General features: G+C 32.2%; 12 non-coding genes across 12 annotated transcripts; all 12 read right to left on the reverse strand.

Annotated features, from left to right (window-relative positions):
- Positions 1-2437: 2437 nt before the first annotated feature.
- On the reverse strand, positions 2438-2508 carry TRNAG-CCC (transfer RNA glycine (anticodon CCC)). Its single transcript has one exon. It is a non-coding gene; the product is annotated as a tRNA-Gly (tRNA).
- Positions 2509-4515: 2007 nt separating this feature from the next.
- Positions 4516-4586, reverse strand: TRNAG-CCC (transfer RNA glycine (anticodon CCC)). The gene has a single exon. It is a non-coding gene; the product is annotated as a tRNA-Gly (tRNA).
- A 1488-nt stretch (positions 4587-6074) lies between these two features.
- On the reverse strand, positions 6075-6145 carry TRNAG-CCC (transfer RNA glycine (anticodon CCC)). The gene has a single exon. It is a non-coding gene; the product is annotated as a tRNA-Gly (tRNA).
- A 1486-nt stretch (positions 6146-7631) lies between these two features.
- Positions 7632-7702, reverse strand: TRNAG-CCC (transfer RNA glycine (anticodon CCC)). Its single transcript has one exon. It is a non-coding gene; the product is annotated as a tRNA-Gly (tRNA).
- A 967-nt stretch (positions 7703-8669) lies between these two features.
- Positions 8670-8740, reverse strand: TRNAG-CCC (transfer RNA glycine (anticodon CCC)). Its single transcript has one exon. It is a non-coding gene; the product is annotated as a tRNA-Gly (tRNA).
- Positions 8741-10747: 2007 nt separating this feature from the next.
- On the reverse strand, positions 10748-10818 carry TRNAG-CCC (transfer RNA glycine (anticodon CCC)). Its single transcript has one exon. It is a non-coding gene; the product is annotated as a tRNA-Gly (tRNA).
- Positions 10819-12306: 1488 nt separating this feature from the next.
- On the reverse strand, positions 12307-12377 carry TRNAG-CCC (transfer RNA glycine (anticodon CCC)). The gene has a single exon. It is a non-coding gene; the product is annotated as a tRNA-Gly (tRNA).
- A 1486-nt stretch (positions 12378-13863) lies between these two features.
- TRNAG-CCC (transfer RNA glycine (anticodon CCC)) lies at positions 13864-13934 on the reverse strand. Its single transcript has one exon. It is a non-coding gene; the product is annotated as a tRNA-Gly (tRNA).
- Positions 13935-15422: 1488 nt separating this feature from the next.
- Positions 15423-15493, reverse strand: TRNAG-CCC (transfer RNA glycine (anticodon CCC)). The gene has a single exon. It is a non-coding gene; the product is annotated as a tRNA-Gly (tRNA).
- Positions 15494-16979: 1486 nt separating this feature from the next.
- Positions 16980-17050, reverse strand: TRNAG-CCC (transfer RNA glycine (anticodon CCC)). The gene has a single exon. It is a non-coding gene; the product is annotated as a tRNA-Gly (tRNA).
- A 1488-nt stretch (positions 17051-18538) lies between these two features.
- On the reverse strand, positions 18539-18609 carry TRNAG-CCC (transfer RNA glycine (anticodon CCC)). The gene has a single exon. It is a non-coding gene; the product is annotated as a tRNA-Gly (tRNA).
- A 965-nt stretch (positions 18610-19574) lies between these two features.
- Positions 19575-19645, reverse strand: TRNAG-CCC (transfer RNA glycine (anticodon CCC)). The gene has a single exon. It is a non-coding gene; the product is annotated as a tRNA-Gly (tRNA).
- Between the last annotated feature and the right edge of the window lie 129 nt (positions 19646-19774).

Below are 19774 nucleotides of genomic sequence, written 5' to 3' on the forward strand. Positions count from 1 at the left end.
TTTCAAGTGAAATTGTACTATTTGCACTGTTGTATAGATTTCCCAAGATAAGAAATACATATCTTTGCTCCATGGATGTATTTTTAGTTCAAGGAAGATTGTGCTAAAGAGTTTGTGGAACAAACATAAATAATTCGGAAATGTAATTGCCTTTACAATAGCAGCTTTGGGTCTTTAGTGTTTGTGTCAGTAGCACATTTTTTTTACCTGTGGAGAGGAAATGTTACTATTATGCTTTTTAAGAATTTGGTGAATAGAGACATCTTTGAGGCTCATCTTTGAGAAATGCAATATTGTAATGTTTTTAATGAGATTCAATATATATTAATTTGAAAAATGTCCTAGGATTCAAAAGACACATTATGCACTAGCCAGGTCTCAAACCAAGGTCGCACGAATGATAATCTTGCATGATACCCCTACACTAGCACATTCTTAAAGAACTACATTCACATAAAAGAAGTCTTACAATCAATTGTTAATCTCTAGTGAAAATTGTGCAATGTGACTGTGTTTTTCAAGTGAAGTTGTACTATCTCCACTGCCTTATAAGTTTCCCACAATAAGAAATACATATATTTAATCTTTGGATGCATTTTTTTTCAAGGAAAGATTTGATAATGACATTGTGGAGCAGATGTAAAAAATTAAGAAATATAATTGACTTCACAATTAAAGCTTTAACTCTTTAGTGTCTGTATCACTGGTACAGTTTTTTTACCTGTGTAGAGAAAATGTTACCTCTATGCTTTTTAAGAATTTTGTGAATTGAGACATCTTCAAGGACTATCTCTGAGAAAAGCAATAAAGCTATGTTTTTTATACAGATTAATTATATATTAATTTAACAGATTTTATAGAATTCAAAAGACACACTTTTATGTGCTAGCTGGGACTCGAACCCAGGTCGCAAGAATGGGAATCTTGCATGATACCCCTAGACTACTAGCGCTTTTTAGCTACCTATAATTCACACAACAAATGACTAACAATCAATTGATGATCTTTAGTCAAAAATGTTCAATTTGGCTATGATTTTCAAGTGAAATTGTACTATTTGCACTGTTGCATAGATTTCCCAAGATAAGAAATACATATCTTTGCTCCATGGATGTATTTTTAGTTCAAGGAAGATTGTGCTAAAGAGTTTTTGGAACAAATGTAGTTAATTCGGAAATGTAATTGCCTTTACAATAGCAGCTTTGGGTCTTTAGTGTTTGTGTCCGTAGCACTTTTTTTTTACCTGTGGAGAGGAAATGTTACTATTATGCTTTTTAAGTATTTGGTGAATAGAGACATCTTGGAGGCTCATCTTTGAGAAATGCAATATTGTAATGTTTTTAGTGAGATTCAATATATATTAATTTGAAAAATGTCATAGGATTCAAAAAACAAATTTTCATGCGCTAGCCGGGACTCTAACCGGGTCCCAAGAATGGGAATCTTGCATGATACCCCTACACTACTAGCGCTCTTTAGAAACTTTTAATTCACATAACAAATGACTAACAATCAATTGATAATCTTTAGTCAAAAATGTGCAATTTGGCTATGATTTTCAAGTGAAATTGTACTATTTGCACTGTTGTATAGATTTCCCAAGATAAGAAGTACATACATTTTCTCCATGGATGTATTTTTAGTTCAAGGAAGATTGTGCTAAAGAGTTAGTGGAGCAAATATAAATAATTCGGAAATGTTATTGCCTTTACAATAGCAGCTTTGGGACTTTAGTGTTTGTGTCAGTAGCACAATTTTTTTACCTGTGGAGAGGAAGTGTTACTTCTATGCTTTTTAAGAATTTGGTGAATAGAGACATCTTGGATGCTAATCTCTGAGAAATGCAATATTGCAGTGTTTTTAGTGAGATTCAATATATATTAATTTGAAACATTTCATAGGATTCAAAAGACACATTATGCACTAGCCAGGTCTCAAACCAAGGTCGCACGAATGATAATCTTGCATGATACCCCTACACTAGCACATTCTTAAAGAACTACATTCACATAAAAGAAGTCTTACAATCAATTGTTAATCTCTAGTGAAAATTGTGCAATGTGACTGTGTTTTTCAAGTGAAGTTGTACTATCTCCACTGCCTTATAAGTTTCCCACAATAAGAAATACATATATTTACTCTTTGGATGTATTTTTTTTCAAGGAAAGATTTGATAATGACATTGTGGAGCAGATGTAAAAAATTAAGAAATATAATTGACTTCACAATTAAAGCTTTAACTCTTTAGTGTTTGTATCACTGGTACATTTTTTTTACCTGTGGAGAGAAAATGTTACCTCTATGCTTTTTAAGAATTTTGTGAATTGAGACATCTTCAAGGACTATCTCTGAGAAAAGCAATAAAGCTATGTTTTTTATACAGATTAATTATATATTAATTTAACAGATTTTATAGAATTCAAAAGACACACTTTTATGCGCTAGCTGGGACTCGAACCCAGGTCGCAAGAATGGGAATCTTGCATGATACCCCTACACTACTAGCGCTTTTTAGCTACCTATAATTCACACAACAAATGACTAACAATCAATTGATGATCTTTAGTCAAAAATGTTCAATTTGGCTATGATTTTCAAGTGAAATTGTACTATTTGCACTGTTGTATAGATTTCCCAAGATAAGAAATACATATCTTTGCTCCATGGATGTATTTTTAGTTCAAGGAAGATTGTGCTAAAGAGTTTTTGGAACAAATGTAGTTAATTCGGAAATGTAATTGCCTTTACAATAGCAGCTTTGGGTCTTTAGTGTTTGTGTCCGTAGCACTTTTTTTTTACCTGTGGAGAGGAAAAGTTACTATTATGCTTTTTAAGAATTTGGTGAATAGAGACATCTTGGTGGCTCATCTTTGAGAAATGCAATATTGTAATGTTTTTAGTGAGATTCAATATATATTAATTTGAAAAATGTCATAGGATTCAAAAAACACATTTTCATGCGCTAGCCGGGACTCTACCTGGGTCCCAAGAATGGGAATCTTGCATGATACCCCTACACTACTAGCGCTCTTTAGAAACTTTTAATTCACATAACAAATGACTAACAATCAATTGATAATCTTTAGTCAAAAATGTGCAATTTGGCTATGATTTTCAAGTGAAATTGTACTATTTGCACTGTTGTATAGATTTCCCAAGATAAGAAGTACATACATTTTCTCCATGGATGTATTTTTAGTTCAAGGAAGATTGTGCTAAAGAGTTAGTGGAGCAAATATAAATAATTCGGAAATGTAATTGCCTTTACAATAGCAGCTTTGGGACTTTAGTGTTTGTGCCAGTAGCACAATTTTTTTTGCCTGTGGAGAGGAAGTGTTACTCCTATGCTTTTTAAGAATTTGGTGAATAGAGACATCTTGGATGCTAATCTCTGAGAAATGCAATATTGCAGTGTTTTTAGTGAGATTCAATATATATTAATTTGAAACATTTCATAGGATTCAAAAGACACATTATGCACTAGCCGGGTCTCAAACCAAGGTCGCACGAATGATAATCTTGCATGATACCCCTACACTAGCACATTCTTAAAGAACTACATTCACATAAAAGAAGTCTTACAATCAATTGTTAATCTCTAGTGAAAATTGTGCAATGTGACTGTGTTTTTCAAGTGAAGTTGTACTATCTCCACTGCCTTATAAGTTTCCCACAATAAGAAATACATATATTTACTCTTTGGATGTATTTTTTTTCAAGGAAAGATTTGATAATGACATTGTGGAGCAGATGTAAAAAATTAAGAAATATAATTGACTTCACAATTAAAGCTTTAACTCTTTAGTGTTTGTATCACTGGAAATTTTTTTTTACCTGTGGAGAGAAAATGTTACCTCTATGCTTTTTAAGAATTTTGTGAATTGAGACATCTTCAAGGACTATCTCTGAGAAAAGCAATAAAGCTATGTTTTTTATACAGATTAATTATATATTAATTTAACAGGTTTTATAGAATTCAAAAGACACACTTTTATGTGCTAGCTGGGACTCGAACCCAGGTCGCAAGAATGGGAATCTTGCATGTTACCCCTACTTTACTAGCACTTTTTAGCTACCTATAATTCACACAACAAATGACTAACAATCAATTGATGATCTTTAGTCAAAAATGTTCAATTTGGCTATGATTTTCAAGTGAAATTGTACTATTTGCACTGTTGTATAGATTTCCCAAGATAAGAAATACATATCTTTGCTCCATGGATGTATGTTTAGTTCAAGGAAGATTGTGCTAAAGAGTTTGTGGAACAAATGTAGTTAATTCGGAAATGTAATTGCCTTTACAATAGCAGCTTTGGGTCTTTAGTGTTTGTGTCCGTAGCACTTTTTTTTTACCTGTGGAGAGGAAATGTTACTATTATGCTTTTTAAGAATTTGGTGAATAGAGACATCTTGGAGACTCATCTTTGATAAATGCAATATTGTAATGTTTTTAGTGAGATTCAATATATATTAATTTGAAAAATGTCATAGGATTCAAAAAACACATTTTCATGCGCTAACCGGGACTCGAACCCGGGTCGTAAGAATGGGAATCTTGCATGATACCCCTACACTACTAGCGCTCTTTAGAAACCTTTAATTCACACAACAAATGACTAACAATCAATTGATAATCTTTAGTCAAAAATGTTCAATTTGGCTATGATTTTCAAGTGAAATTGTTCTATTTGCACTGTAGTATAGATTTCCCAAGATAAGAAGTACATACATTTGCTCCATGGATGTATTTTTAGTTCAAGGAAGATTGTGCTAAAGAGTTAGTGGAGCAAATATAAATAATTCGGAAATGTTATTGCCTTTACAATAGCAGCTTTGGGACTTTAGTGTTTGTGCCAGTAGCACAATTTTTTTTGCCTGTGGAGAGGAAGTGTTACTTCTATGCTTTTTAAGAATTTGGTGAATAGAGACATCTTGGATGCTAATCTCTGAGAAATGCAATATTGCAGTGTTTTTAGTGAGATTCAATATATATTAATTTGAAACATTTCATAGGATTCAAAAGACACATTATGCACTAGCCGGGTCTCAAACCAAGGTCGCACAAATGATAATCTTGCATGATACCCCTACACTAGCACATTCTTAAAGAACTACATTCACATAAAAGAAGTCTTGCAATCAATTGTTAATCTCTAGTGAAAATTGTGCAATGTGACTGTGTTTTTCAAGTGAAGTTGTACTATCTCCACTGCCTTATAAGTTTCCCACAATAAGAAATACATATATTTACTCTTTGGATGTATTTTTTTTTATGGAAAGATTTGATAATGACATTGTGGAGCAGATTTAAAAAATTAAGAAATATAATTGACTTCACAATTAAAGCTTTAACTCTTTAGTGTTTGTATCACTGGTACATTTTTTTTTACCTGTGGAGAGAAAATGTTACCTCTATGCTTTTTAAGAATTTTGTGAATTGAGACATCTTCAAGGACTATCTCTGAGAAAAGCAATAAAGCTATGTTTTTTATACAGATTAATTATATATTAATTTAACAGATTTTATAGAATTCAAAAGACACACTTTTATGTGCTAGCTGGGACTCGAACCCAGGTCGCAAGAATGGGAATCTTGCATGTTATCCCTACTTTACTAGCACTTTTTAGCTACCTATAATTCACACAACAAATGACTAACAATCAATTGATGATCTTTAGTCAAAAATGTTCAATTTGGCTATGATTTTCAAGTGAAATTGTACTATTTGCACTGTTGTATAGATTTCCCAAGATAAGAAATACATATCTTTGCTCCATGGATGTATTTTTAGTTCAAGGAAGATTGTGCTAAAGAGTTTTTGGAACAAATGTAGTTAATTCGGAAATGTAATTGCCTTTACAATAGAAACTTTGGGTCTTTAGTGTTTGTGTCCGTAGCACTTTTTTTTTACCTGTGGAGAGGAAATGTTACTATTATGCTTTTCAAGAATTTGGAGAATAGAGACATCTTAGAGGCTCATCTTTGAGAAATGCAATATTGTAATGTTTTTAGTGAGATTCAATATATATTAATTTGAAAAATGTCATAGGATTCAAAAAACACATTTTTATGCGCTAGCCGGGACTCAAACCCGGGTCGCAAGAATGGGAATCTTGCATGATACCCCTACACTACTAGCGCTCTTTAGAAACCTTTAATTCACACAACAAATGACTAACAATCAATTGATAATCTTTAGTCAAAAATGTTCAAATTGGCTATGATTTTCAAGTGAAATTGTTCTATTTGCACTGTAGTATAGATTTCCCAAGATAATAAGTACACACATTTGCTCCATGGATGTATTTTTAGTTAAAGGAAGATTATGCTAAAGAGTTTTTGGAGCAAATATAAATAATTCGGAAATGTAATTGCCTTTACAATAGCAGCTTTGGGACTGTAGTGTTTGTGTCAGTAGCACAATTTTTTTACCTGTGGAGAGGAAGTGTTACTTCTATGCTTTTTAAGAATTTGGTGAATAGAGACATCTTGGATGCTAATCTCTGAGAAATGCAATATTGCAGTGTTTTTAGTGAGATTCAATATATATTAATTTGAAACATTTCATAGGATTCAAAAGACACATTATGCACTAGCCGGGTCTCAAACCAAGGTCACACGAATGATAATCTTGCATGATACCCCTACACTAGCACATTCTTAAAGAACTACATTCACATAAAAGAAGTCTTGCAATCAATTGTTAATCTCTAGTGAAAATTGTGCAATGTGACTGTGTTTTTCAAGTGAAGTTGTACTATCTCCACTGCCTTATAAGTTTCCCACAATAAGAAATACATATATTTACTCTTTGGATGTATTTTTTTTTATGGAGAGATTTGATAATGACATTGTGGAGCAGATTTAAAAAATTAAGAAATATAATTGACTTCACAATTAAAGCTTTAACTCTTTAGTGTTTGTATCACTGGAAATTTTTTTTTACCTGTGGAGAGAAAATGTTACCTCTATGCTTTTTAAGAATTTTGTGAATTGAGACATCTTCAAGGACTATCTCTGAGAAAAGCAATAAAGCTATGTTTTTTATACAGATTAATTATATATTAATTTAACAGGTTTTATAGAATTCAAAAGACACACTTTTATGTGCTAGCTGGGACTCGAACCCAGGTCGCAAGAATGGGAATCTTGCATGTTACCCCTACTTTACTAGCACTTTTTAGCTACCTATAATTCACACAACAAATGACTAACAATCAATTGATGATCTTTAGTCAAAAATTTTCAATTTGGCTATGATTTTCAAGTGAAATTGTACTATTTGCACTGTTGTATAGATTTCCCAAGATAAGAAATACATATCTTTGCTCCATGGATGTATGTTTAGTTCAAGGAAGATTGTGCTAAAGAGTTTGTGGAACAAATGTAGTTAATTCGGAAATGTAATTGCCTTTACAATAGCAGCTTTGGGTCTTTAGTGTTTGTGTCCGTAGCACTTTTTTTTTACCTGTGGAGAGGAAATGTTACTATTATGCTTTTTAAGAATTTGGTGAATAGAGACATCTTGGAGACTCATCTTTGATAAATGCAATATTGTAATGTTTTTAGTGAGATTCAATATATATTAATTTGAAAAATGTCATAGGATTCAAAAAACACATTTTCATGCGCTAACCGGGACTTGAACCCGGGTCGCAAGAATGGGAATCTTGCATGATACCCCTACACTACTAGCGCTCTTTAGAAACCTTTAATTCACACAACAAATGACTAACAATCAATTGATAATCTTTAGTCAAAAATGTTCAATTTGGCTATGATTTTCAAGTGAAATTGTTCTATTTGCACTGTAGTATAGATTTCCCAAGATAAGAAGTACATACATTTGCTCCATGGATGTATTTTTAGTTCAAGGAAGATTGTGCTAAAGAGTTAGTGGAGCAAATATAAATAATTCGGAAATGTTATTGCCTTTACAATAGCAGCTTTGGGACTTTAGTGTTTGTGCCAGTAGCACAATGTTTTTTGCCTGTGGAGAGGAAGTGTTACTTCTATGCTTTTTAAGAATTTGGTGAATAGAGACATCTTGGATGCTAATCTCTGAGAAATGCAATATTGCAGTGTTTTTAGTGAGATTCAATATATATTAATTTGAAACATTTCATAGGATTCAAAAGACACATTATGCACTAGCCGGGTCTCAAACCAAGGTCGCACAAATGATAATCTTGCATGATACCCCTACACTAGCACATTCTTAAAGAACTACATTCACATAAAAGAAGTCTTGCAATCAATTGTTAATCTCTAGTGAAAATTGTGCAATGTGACTGTGTTTTTCAAGTGAAGTTGTACTATCTCCACTGCCTTATAAGTTTCCCACAATAAGAAATACATATATTTACTCTTTGGATGTATTTTTTTTTATGGAAAGATTTGATAATGACATTGTGGAGCAGATTTAAAAAATTAAGAAATATAATTGACTTCACAATTAAAGCTTTAACTCTTTAGTGTTTGTATCACTGGTACATTTTTTTTTACCTGTGGAGAGAAAATGTTACCTCTATGCTTTTTAAGAATTTTGTGAATTGAGACATCTTCAAGGACTATCTCTGAGAAAAGCAATAAAGCTATGTTTTTTATACAGATTAATTATATATTAATTTAACAGATTTTATAGAATTCAAAAGACACACTTTTATGCGCTAGCTGGGACTCGAACCCAGGTCGCAAGAATGGGAATCTTGCATGATACCCCTACACTACTAGCGCTTTTTAGCTACCTATAATTCACACAACAAATGACTAACAATCAATTGATGATCTTTAGTCAAAAATGTTCAATTTGGCTATGATTTTCAAGTGAAATTGTACTATTTGCACTGTTGTATAGATTTCCCAAGATAAGAAATACATATCTTTGCTCCATGGATGTATTTTTAGTTCAAGGAAGATTGTGCTAAAGAGTTTTTGGAACAAATGTAGTTAATTCGGAAATGTAATTGCCTTTACAATAGCAGCTTTGGGTCTTTAGTGTTTGTGTCCGTAGCACTTTTTTTTTACCTGTGGAGAGGAAAAGTTACTATTATGCTTTTTAAGAATTTGGTGAATAGAGACATCTTGGTGGCTCATCTTTGAGAAATGCAATATTGTAATGTTTTTAGTGAGATTCAATATATATTAATTTGAAAAATGTCATAGGATTCAAAAAACACATTTTCATGCGCTAGCCGGGACTCTACCTGGGTCCCAAGAATGGGAATCTTGCATGATACCCCTACACTACTAGCGCTCTTTAGAAACTTTTAATTCACATAACAAATGACTAACAATCAATTGATAATCTTTAGTCAAAAATGTGCAATTTGGCTATGATTTTCAAGTGAAATTGTACTATTTGCACTGTTGTATAGATTTCCCAAGATAAGAAGTACATACATTTTCTCCATGGATGTATTTTTAGTTCAAGGAAGATTGTGCTAAAGAGTTAGTGGAGCAAATATAAATAATTCGGAAATGTTATTGCCTTTACAATAGCAGCTTTGGGACTTTAGTGTTTGTGCCAGTAGCACAATTTTTTTTGCCTGTGGAGAGGAAGTGTTACTCCTATGCTTTTTAAGAATTTGGTGAATAGAGACATCTTGGATGCTAATCTCTGAGAAATGCAATATTGCAGTGTTTTTAGTGAGATTCAATATATATTAATTTGAAACATTTCATAGGATTCAAAAGACACATTATGCACTAGCCGGGTCTCAAACCAAGGTCGCACGAATGATAATCTTGCATGATACCCCTACACTAGCACATTCTTAAAGAACTACATTCACATAAAAGAAGTCTTGCAATCAATTGTTAATCTCTAGTGAAAATTGTGCAATGTGACTGTGTTTTTCAAGTGAAGTTGTACTATCTCCACTGCCTTATAAGTTTCCCACAATAAGAAATACATATATTTACTCTTTGGATGTATTTTTTTTTATGGAGAGATTTGATAATGACATTGTGGAGCAGATTTAAAAAATTAAGAAATATAATTGACTTCACAATTAAAGCTTTAACTCTTTAGTGTTTGTATCACTGGAAATTTTTTTTTACCTGTGGAGAGAAAATGTTACCTCTATGCTTTTTAAGAATTTTGTGAATTGAGACATCTTCAAGGACTATCTCTGAGAAAAGCAATAAAGCTATGTTTTTTATACAGATTAATTATATATTAATTTAACAGGTTTTATAGAATTCAAAAGACACACTTTTATGTGCTAGCTGGGACTCGAACCCAGGTCGCAAGAATGGGAATCTTGCATGTTACCCCTACTTTACTAGCACTTTTTAGCTACCTATAATTCACACAACAAATGACTAACAATCAATTGATGATCTTTAGTCAAAAATGTTCAATTTGGCTATGATTTTCAAGTGAAATTGTACTATTTGCACTGTTGTATAGATTTCCCAAGATAAGAAATACATATCTTTGCTCCATGGATGTATGTTTAGTTCAAGGAAGATTGTGCTAAAGAGTTTGTGGAACAAATGTAGTTAATTCGGAAATGTAATTGCCTTTACAATAGCAGCTTTGGGTCTTTAGTGTTTGTGTCCGTAGCACTTTTTTTTTACCTGTGGAGAGGAAATGTTACTATTATGCTTTTTAAGAATTTGGTGAATAGAGACATCTTGGAGACTCATCTTTGATAAATGCAATATTGTAATGTTTTTAGTGAGATTCAATATATATTAATTTGAAAAATGTCATAGGATTCAAAAAACACATTTTCATGCGCTAACCGGGACTCGAACCCGGGTCGCAAGAATGGGAATCTTGCATGATACCCCTACACTACTAGCGCTCTTTAGAAACCTTTAATTCACACAACAAATGACTAACAATCAATTGATAATCTTTAGTCAAAAATGTTCAATTTGGCTATGATTTTCAAGTGAAATTGTTCTATTTGCACTGTAGTATAGATTTCCCAAGATAAGAAGTACATACATTTGCTCCATGGATGTATTTTTAGTTCAAGGAAGATTGTGCTAAAGAGTTAGTGGAGCAAATATAAATAATTCGGAAATGTTATTGCCTTTACAATAGCAGCTTTGGGACTTTAGTGTTTGTGCCAGTAGCACAATTTTTTTTGCCTGTGGAGAGGAAGTGTTACTTCTATGCTTTTTAAGAATTTGGTGAATAGAGACATCTTGGATGCTAATCTCTGAGAAATGCAATATTGCAGTGTTTTTAGTGAGATTCAATATATATTAATTTGAAACATTTCATAGGATTCAAAAGACACATTATGCACTAGCCGGGTCTCAAACCAAGGTCGCACAAATGATAATCTTGCATGATACCCCTACACTAGCACATTCTTAAAGAACTACATTCACATAAAAGAAGTCTTGCAATCAATTGTTAATCTCTAGTGAAAATTGTGCAATGTGACTGTGTTTTTCAAGTGAAGTTGTACTATCTCCACTGCCTTATAAGTTTCCCACAATAAGAAATACATATATTTACTCTTTGGATGTATTTTTTTTTATGGAAAGATTTGATAATGACATTGTGGAGCAGATTTAAAAAATTAAGAAATATAATTGACTTCACAATTAAAGCTTTAACTCTTTAGTGTTTGTATCACTGGTACATTTTTTTTTACCTGTGGAGAGAAAATGTTACCTCTATGCTTTTTAAGAATTTTGTGAATTGAGACATCTTCAAGGACTATCTCTGAGAAAAGCAATAAAGCTATGTTTTTTATACAGATTAATTATATATTAATTTAACAGATTTTATAGAATTCAAAAGACACACTTTTATGTGCTAGCTGGGACTCGAACCCAGGTCGCAAGAATGGGAATCTTGCATGTTATCCCTACTTTACTAGCACTTTTTAGCTACCTATAATTCACACAACAAATGACTAACAATCAATTGATGATCTTTAGTCAAAAATGTTCAATTTGGCTATGATTTTCAAGTGAAATTGTACTATTTGCACTGTTGTATAGATTTCCCAAGATAAGAAATACATATCTTTGCTCCATGGATGTATTTTTAGTTCAAGGAAGATTGTGCTAAAGAGTTTTTGGAACAAATGTAGTTAATTCGGAAATGTAATTGCCTTTACAATAGAAACTTTGGGTCTTTAGTGTTTGTGTCCGTAGCACTTTTTTTTTACCTGTGGAGAGGAAATGTTACTATTATGCTTTTCAAGAATTTGGAGAATAGAGACATCTTAGAGGCTCATCTTTGAGAAATGCAATATTGTAATGTTTTTAGTGAGATTCAATATATATTAATTTGAAAAATGTCATAGGATTCAAAAAACACATTTTTATGCGCTAGCCGGGACTCAAACCCGGGTCGCAAGAATGGGAATCTTGCATGATACCCCTACACTACTAGCGCTCTTTAGAAACCTTTAATTCACACAACAAATGACTAACAATCAATTGATAATCTTTAGTCAAAAATGTTCAAATTGGCTATGATTTTCAAGTGAAATTGTTCTATTTGCACTGTAGTATAGATTTCCCAAGATAATAAGTACACACATTTGCTCCATGGATGTATTTTTAGTTAAAGGAAGATTATGCTAAAGAGTTTTTGGAGCAAATATAAATAATTCGGAAATGTAATTGCCTTTACAATAGCAGCTTTGGGACTGTAGTGTTTGTGTCAGTAGCACAATTTTTTTACCTGTGGAGAGGAAGTGTTACTTCTATGCTTTTTAAGAATTTGGTGAATAGAGACATCTTGGATGCTAATCTCTGAGAAATGCAATATTGCAGTGTTTTTAGTGAGATTCAATATATATTAATTTGAAACATTTCATAGGATTCAAAAGACACATTATGCACTAGCCGGGTCTCAAACCAAGGTCACACGAATGATAATCTTGCATGATACCCCTACACTAGCACATTCTTAAAGAACTACATTCACATAAAAGAAGTCTTGCAATCAATTGTTAATCTCTAGTGAAAATTGTGCAATGTGACTGTGTTTTTCAAGTGAAGTTGTACTATCTCCACTGCCTTATAAGTTTCCCACAATAAGAAATACATATATTTACTCTTTGGATGTATTTTTTTTTATGGAGAGATTTGATAATGACATTGTGGAGCAGATTTAAAAAATTAAGAAATATAATTGACTTCACAATTAAAGCTTTAACTCTTTAGTGTTTGTATCACTGGAAATTTTTTTTTACCTGTGGAGAGAAAATGTTACCTCTATGCTTTTTAAGAATTTTGTGAATTGAGACATCTTCAAGGACTATCTCTGAGAAAAGCAATAAAGCTATGTTTTTTATACAGATTAATTATATATTAATTTAACAGGTTTTATAGAATTCAAAAGACACACTTTTATGTGCTAGCTGGGACTCGAACCCAGGTCGCAAGAATGGGAATCTTGCATGTTACCCCTACTTTACTAGCACTTTTTAGCTACCTATAATTCACACAACAAATGACTAACAATCAATTGATGATCTTTAGTCAAAAATTTTCAATTTGGCTATGATTTTCAAGTGAAATTGTACTATTTGCACTGTTGTATAGATTTCCCAAGATAAGAAATACATATCTTTGCTCCATGGATGTATGTTTAGTTCAAGGAAGATTGTGCTAAAGAGTTTGTGGAACAAATGTAGTTAATTCGGAAATGTAATTGCCTTTACAATAGCAGCTTTGGGTCTTTAGTGTTTGTGTCCGTAGCACTTTTTTTTTACCTGTGGAGAGGAAATGTTACTATTATGCTTTTTAAGAATTTGGTGAATAGAGACATCTTGGAGACTCATCTTTGATAAATGCAATATTGTAATGTTTTTAGTGAGATTCAATATATATTAATTTGAAAAATGTCATAGGATTCAAAAAACACATTTTCATGCGCTAACCGGGACTTGAACCCGGGTCGCAAGAATGGGAATCTTGCATGATACCCCTACACTACTAGCGCTCTTTAGAAACCTTTAATTCACACAACAAATGACTAACAATCAATTGATAATCTTTAGTCAAAAATGTTCAATTTGGCTATGATTTTCAAGTGAAATTGTTCTATTTGCACTGTAGTATAGATTTCCCAAGATAAGAAGTACATACATTTGCTCCATGGATGTATTTTTAGTTCAAGGAAGATTGTGCTAAAGAGTTAGTGGAGCAAATATAAATAATTCGGAAATGTTATTGCCTTTACAATAGCAGCTTTGGGACTTTAGTGTTTGTGCCAGTAGCACAATTTTTTTTGCCTGTGGAGAGGAAGTGTTACTTCTATGCTTTTTAAGAATTTGGTGAATAGAGACATCTTGGATGCTAATCTCTGAGAAATGCAATATTGCAGTGTTTTTAGTGAGATTCAATATATATTAATTTGAAACATTTCATAGGATTCAAAAGACACATTATGCACTAGCCGGGTCTCAAACCAAGGTCGCACAAATGATAATCTTGCATGATACCCCTACACTAGCACATTCTTAAAGAACTACATTCACATAAAAGAAGTCTTGCAATCAATTGTTAATCTCTAGTGAAAATTGTGCAATGTGACTGTGTTTTTCAAGTGAAGTTGTACTATCTCCACTGCCTTATAAGTTTCCCACAATAAGAAATACATATATTTACTCTTTGGATGTATTTTTTTTTATGGAAAGATTTGATAATGACATTGTGGAGCAGATTTAAAAAATTAAGAAATATAATTGACTTCACAATTAAAGCTTTAACTCTTTAGTGTTTGTATCACTGGTACATTTTTTTTTACCTGTGGAGAGAAAATGTTACCTCTATGCTTTTTAAGAATTTTGTGAATTGAGACATCTTCAAGGACTATCTCTGAGAAAAGCAATAAAGCTATGTTTTTTATACAGATTAATTATATATTAATTTAACAGATTTTATAGAATTCAAAAGACACACTTTTATGTGCTAGCTGGGACTCGAACCCAGGTCGCAAGAATGGGAATCTTGCATGTTATCCCTACTTTACTAGCACTTTTTAGCTACCTATAATTCACACAACAAATGACTAACAATCAATTGATGATCTTTAGTCAAAAATGTTCAATTTGGCTATGATTTTCAAGTGAAATTGTACTATTTGCACTGTTGTATAGATTTCCCAAGATAAGAAATACATATCTTTGCTCCATGGATGTATTTTTAGTTCAAGGAAGATTGTGCTAAAGAGTTTTTGGAACAAATGTAGTTAATTCGGAAATGTAATTGCCTTTACAATAGAAACTTTGGGTCTTTAGTGTTTGTGTCCGTAGCACTTTTTTTTTACCTGTGGAGAGGAAATGTTACTATTATGCTTTTCAAGAATTTGGAGAATAGAGACATCTTAGAGGCTCATCTTTGAGAAATGCAATATTGTAATGTTTTTAGTGAGATTCAATATATATTAATTTGAAAAATGTCATAGGATTCAAAAAACACATTTTTATGCGCTAGCCGGGACTCAAACCCGGGTCACAAGAATGGGAATCTTGCATGATACCCCTACACTACTAGCGCTCTTTAGAAACCTTTAATTCACACAACAAATGACTAACAATCAATTGATAATCTTTAGTCAAAAATGTTCAAATTGGCTATGATTTTCAAGTGAAATTGTTCTATTTGCACTGTAGTATAGATTTCCCAAGATAATAAGTACACACATTTGCTCCATGGATGTATTTTTAGTTAAAGGAAGATTATGCTAAAGAGTTTTTGGAGCAAATATAAATAATTCGGAAATGTAATTGCCTTTACAATAGCAGCTTTGGGACTGTAGTGTTTGTGTCAGTAGCACAATTTTTTTACCTGTGGAGAGGAAGTGTTACTTCTATGCTTTTTAAGAATTTGGTGAATAGAGACATCTTGGATGCTAATCTCTGAGAAATGCAATATTGCAGTGTTTTTAGTGAGATTCAATATATATTAATTTGAAACATTTCATAGGATTCAAAAGACACATTATGCACTAGCCGGGTCTCAAACCAAGGTCACACGAATGATAATCTTGCATGATACCCCTACACTAGCACATTCTTAAAGAACTACATTCACATAAAAGAAGTCTTGCAATCAATTGTTAATCTCTAGTGAAAATTGTGCAATGTGACTGTGTTTTTCAAGTGAAGTTGTACTATCTCCACTGCCTTATAAGTTTCCCACAATAAGAAATACATATATTTACTCTTTGGATGTATTTTTTTTTATGGAGAGATTTGATAATGACATTGTGGAGCAGATTTAAAAAATTAAGAAATATAATTGACTTCACAATTAAAGCTTTAACTCTTTAGTGTTTGTATCACTGGAAATTTTTTTTTACCTGTGGAGAGAAAATGTTACCTCTATGCTTTTTAAGAATTTTGTGAATTGAGACATCTTCAAGGACTATCTCTGAGAAAAGCAATAAAGCTATGTTTTTTATACAGATTAATTATATATTAATTTAACAGGTTTTATAGAATTCAAAAGACACACTTTTATGTGCTAGCTGGGACTCGAACCCAGGTCGCAAGAATGGGAATCTTGCATGTTACCCCTACTTTACTAGCACTTTTTAGCTACCTATAATTCACACAACAAATGACTAACAATCAATTGATGATCTTTAGTCAAAAATTTTCAATTTGGCTATGATTTTCAAGTGAAATTGTACTATTTGCACTGTTGTATAGATTTCCCAAGATAAGAAATACATATCTTTGCTCCATGGATGTATGTTTAGTTCAAGGAAGATTGTACTAAAGAGTTTGTGGAACAAATGTAGTTAATTCGGAAATGTAATTGCCTTTACAATAGCAGCTTTGGGTCTTTAGTGTTTGTGTCCGTAGCACTTTTTTTTTACCTGTGGAGAGGAAATGTTACTATTATGCTTTTTAAGAATTTGGTGAATAGAGACATCTTGGAGACTCATCTTTGATAAATGCAATATTGTAATGTTTTTAGTGAGATTCAATATATATTAATTTGAAAAATGTCATAGGATTCAAAAAACACATTTTCATGCGCTAACCGGGACTCGAACCCGGGTCGCAAGAATGGGAATCTTGCATGATACCCCTACACTACTAGCGCTCTTTAGAAACCTTTAATTCACACAACAAATGACTAACAATCAATTGATAATCTTTAGTCAAAAATGTTCAATTTGGCTATGATTTTCAAGTGAAATTGTTCTATTTGCACTGTAGTATAGATTTCCCAAGATAAGAAGTACATACATTTGCTCCATGGATGTATTTTTAGTTCAAGGAAGATTGTGCTAAAGAGTTAGTGGAGCAAATATAAATAATTCGGAAATGTTATTGCCTTTACAATAGCAGCTTTGGGACTTTAGTGTTTGTGCCAGTAGCACAATTTTTTTTGCCTGTGGAGAGGAAGTGTTACTTCTATGCTTTTTAAGAATTTGGTGAATAGAGACATCTTGGATGCTAATCTCTGAGAAATGCAATATTGCAGTGTTTTTAGTGAGATTCAATATATATTAATTTGAAACATTTCATAGGATTCAAAAGACACATTATGCACTAGCCGGGTCTCAAACCAAGGTCGCACAAATGATAATCTTGCATGATACCCCTACACTAGCACATTCTTAAAGAACTACATTCACATAAAAGAAGTCTTGCAATCAATTGTTAATCTCTAGTGAAAATTGTGCAATGTGACTGTGTTTTTCAAGTGAAGTTGTACTATCTCCACTGCCTTATAAGTTTCCCACAATAAGAAATACATATATTTACTCTTTGGATGTATTTTTTTTTATGGAAAGATTTGATAATGACATTGTGGAGCAGATTTAAAAAATTAAGAAATATAATTGACTTCACAATTAAAGCTTTAACTCTTTAGTGTTTGTATCACTGGTACATTTTTTTTTACCTGTGGAGAGAAAATGTTACCTCTATGCTTTTTAAGAATTTTGTGAATTGAGACATCTTCAAGGACTATCTCTGAGAAAAGCAATAAAGCTATGTTTTTTATACAGATTAATTATATATTAATTTAACAGATTTTATAGAATTCAAAAGACACACTTTTATGTGCTAGCTGGGACTCGAACCCAGGTCGCAAGAATGGGAATCTTGCATGTTATCCCTACTTTACTAGCACTTTTTAGCTACCTATAATTCACACAACAAATGACTAACAATCAATTGATGATCTTTAGTCAAAAATGTTCAATTTGGCTATGATTTTCAAGTGAAATTGTACTATTTGCACTGTTGTATAGATTTCCCAAGATAAGAAATACATATCTTTGCTCCATGGATGTATTTTTAGTTCAAGGAAGATTGTGCTAAAGAGTTTTTGGAACAAATGTAGTTAATTCGGAAATGTAATTGCCTTTACAATAGAAACTTTGGGTCTTTAGTGTTTGTGTCCGTAGCACTTTTTTTTTACCTGTGGAGAGGAAATGTTACTATTATGCTTTTCAAGAATTTGGAGAATAGAGACATCTTAGAGGCTCATCTTTGAGAAATGCAATATTGTAATGTTTTTAGTGAGATTCAATATATATTAATTTGAAAAATGTCATAGGATTCAAAAAACACATTTTTATGCGCTAGCCGGGACTCAAACCCGGGTCGCAAGAATGGGAATCTTGCATGATACCCCTACACTACTAGCGCTCTTTAGAAACCTTTAATTCACACAACAAATGACTAACAATCAATTGATAATCTTTAGTCAAAAATGTTCAAATTGGCTATGATTTTCAAGTGAAATTGTTCTATTTGCACTGTAGTATAGATTTCCCAAGATAATAAGTACACACATTTGCTCCATGGATGTATTTTTAGTTAAAGGAAGATTATGCTAAAGAGTTTTTGGAGCAAATATAAATAATTCGGAAATGTAATTGCCTTTACAATAGCAGCTTTGGGACTGTAGTGTTTGTGTCAGTAGCACAATTTTTTTACCTGTGGAGAGGAAGTGTTACTTCTATGCTTTTTAAGAATTTGGTGAATAGAGACATCTTGGATGCTAATCTCTGAGAAATGCAATATTGCAGTGTTTTTAGTGAGATTCAATATATATTAATTTGAAACATTTCATAGGATTCAAAAGACACATTATGCACTAGCCGGGTCTCAAACCAAGGTCACATGAATGATAATCTTGCATGATACCCCTACACTAGCACATTCTTAAAGAACTACATTCACATAAAAGAAGTCTTGCAATCAATTGTTAATCTCTAGTGAAAATTGTGCAATGTGACTGTGTTTTTCAAGTGAAGCTGAACTATCTCCACTGCCTTATAAGTTTCCCACAATAAGAAATACATATATTTACTCTTTGGATGTATATTTTTTCAAGGAAAGATTTGATAATGACATTGTGGAGCAGATGTAAAAAATTAAGAAATATAATTGACTTCACAATTAAAGCTTTAACTCTTTAGTGTTTGTATCACTGGTACATTTTTTTTACCTGTGGAGAGAAAATGTTACCTCTATGCTTTTTAAGAATTTTGTGAATTGAGACATCTTCAAGGACTATCTCTGAGAAAAGCAATAAAGCTATGTTTTTTATACAGATTAATTATATATTAATTTAACAGATTTTATAGAATTCAAAAGACACACTTTTATGTGCTAGCTGGGACTCGAACCCAGGTCGCAAGAATGGGAATCTTGCATGATACCCCTACACTACTAGCGCTTTTTAGCTACCTATAATTCACACAACAAATGACTAACAATCAATTGATGATCTTTAGTCAAAAATGTTCAATTTGGCTATGATTTTCAAGTGAAATTGTACTATTTGCATTGTTGTATAGATTTCCCA

The sequence above is a fragment of the Taudactylus pleione genome, unplaced genomic scaffold, assembly GCF_031769625.1.
Source record: "Taudactylus pleione unplaced genomic scaffold, aTauple2 ptg000497l, whole genome shotgun sequence".
NCBI lineage: Eukaryota > Metazoa > Chordata > Amphibia > Anura > Myobatrachidae > Taudactylus > Taudactylus pleione.